Here is a 2566-nt window from a genome sequence, read left to right on the forward strand (position 1 = left end):
AGAACTTACCGCCTGTTACCAATCCTAGGTGCCTAGTACTTAGCCTGTTACCAATCCTTGGTGCCCTGCACTTACCGCCTGTTACCAATCCTAGGTGCCTAGAATTTACCACCTTTTACCAATCCTAGTTGCCCAGCGCTTACTGCCTGTTACCAATCCTAGGTGCCCAGTGCTTACCGCTTGTTACCAATCCTAGGCTTGTTACTAAGCCTAGCAGTTGCCAGAAGTCACTCAGAAGGGGTAAATGTTTTTTGCTGCTAATATGAGCTAAGTCTAACTTGTTACATCACATTCATTATACTATTACACTACTACAAAGGAATACACTCCTATAACTTAGAACACTAGTAAGTTGGGTCACAATACACGACATAGGACAGTTGTGGCAAAATACATAGAATAGAAAAATTGGATATACTAATGGGGCAGGCATTACAAAGTTGTAACAAATAATTGGAAGAAGGTATAAACATGTTGCATAAACAACTGGGAGCACTAACTTTGCTGTGTTTTGCCACACACCCTTTTTTACCACCCGGCTACATCTTCCTACCACCCGGCTGAAAATTCTGAATTTTCTGGGGAGAACACTGTATCGTTCTGTAATTCAGCGGACAATTGCAGGAAGGCAGAGGCACATTGGAGGAATGAGAATTGGATTTCTATGCTGTTCCCCCATGTTGATTCAGAGAAGACTTATTATTTTTAATAATATTATTAAACAGTATGTATATAGTGCCAACATATTACGCAGCGCTGTACATTACATATAATAAAATTATTGCTTTTGATTTACACTTTACGAATGCCCAATACTCGGTACAATACAAGCTCATCATTTGCTGTGATTGGTAGAATTTATGTTTTGATAATTATTGGAATTATCTTGTGAAATGTTCCCTATCATCTAATGGACATGCCGGCTTTCTGCCCTATTTTCTAATATCTATAGGGGAATTATTATTGATATTACCATAAACCACATAGATCACTAATGTACTCAGAAGAGCTACGCTCATGGATGGCAAAGTCAGCTGGGAAAGTGTAAAGAACTGTAAGAATTGCTCATTACCTTGAACATCACGCAGCAACGTAACACATCACACAGTTACAAAGTTTAATGTAGAGCACCACCTGAAATACAAGAGAAACAGATATGTGGAGAGTTAACAAAGAAGTCCTGCTACTACACAAACCTTCCCCTTGACTGCTTAGCATTTGCTATTCCCCTACCTGTTATTGAGTGTTTTCCCAGCCCAGCTCCCATGTTAACCTCCAGTCTGTTGCCCAGCCAGTTCCCTTGTGCTTTTCCAGTGTTCCCCTATAACTGCAGTGACCCCCGTGTCTCCCAGGCTTGCTGTGTCACCTGTATTCCCCTGTGTCTCCAGTGACCCCCATGTCGCCCGTGCCTTCTGTCGCTTGCTGTGTCCCCAGTGTTATCAGTGACCCCCATGTCACCGGTGTTGATTTTCTGCATTTCTGGATCGTGACACCTAACTTTGTTCCTAAACTCTCTTATTTGCTGCCTACTTCAACCCCAGACTTCTTTGACTATTCTCTTGCCTAACGATTTGGTAGCACACATTGTCTCTACCATCCTGGTGTGCTCAAGGTTTGCAACCTGGCAGCAGCCTGCAGCACAACACCCTCACCACTAGAGGCTCTGGAGAAAACCAGGCTGCTACTTAGACTTTGTTCCTTGGACCTTCTTAGGGCTCAAAGCACCATTGTGCAAGCCACAGCGCCCCCTACAGGCTCTGTCTCTTGAAGTGTGACATTCACCCAGTCTACAATAACACAGGTAAAATATATATAGGCATGCATAATTTGACTTCTTCTATGTAATCAATACTACATAAGTATATATATTATTTTTTGTACAACTTCAAAAACAATTTTTTGAAGGTAGATCATCTGGACCTTGGCCTTTTTATTCAGTCATCTGACGAATGTAAAATGAAAGTCATGATGGCCTGGTGACCTTTATGCAATCTATCTCCTGGATTTTCACTCTAGGCATCCCAGTTAAGGGCACGCTGTTGTTTAAGAGCAGACTCAGCAGGGCAATTATACCCAGGGGCAATGTTTTGCCACTGATCACCATTGTTCCAAGCTCATCATACCACAAAATAACTGATAAATAATCCACCGGTCATCCTGCTACACTCTTTACACAGGAGCTGTAACGGGTCTTTTTGTGTTGTGTAGCATTACAGCATAAAATTCATCTTAAAATCTTCAGAAATGTCCAACTCACCAAATATGCAAATCCTTTCTTGCTTGATCCTGTCACAAGGCAAAAACAACAATAATAATATTAATATTAATATATTTATTTCTAACACAATATAGAAGCTTAGAAAGTTTTTTATGTTGTGTACTCCAATCTTACAACAATAATTTTTTAGAATTTACGGGTTTCTTGCACTCATGAAACTCAATGAACACAAGGAATTGCCCCACTCGAAGAAGCACAGGCCCCGATTTAAGAAAGCTCTCCAAGGCTGGAGAGAATACACTTTCAGAAGTGAACTGGGTGATCCAGAAAACATGGAATGGATTTTTA

The sequence above is a fragment of the Pyxicephalus adspersus genome, chromosome 7 (genome assembly GCF_032062135.1).
Source record: "Pyxicephalus adspersus chromosome 7, UCB_Pads_2.0, whole genome shotgun sequence".
Classification (NCBI taxonomy): domain Eukaryota; kingdom Metazoa; phylum Chordata; class Amphibia; order Anura; family Pyxicephalidae; genus Pyxicephalus; species Pyxicephalus adspersus.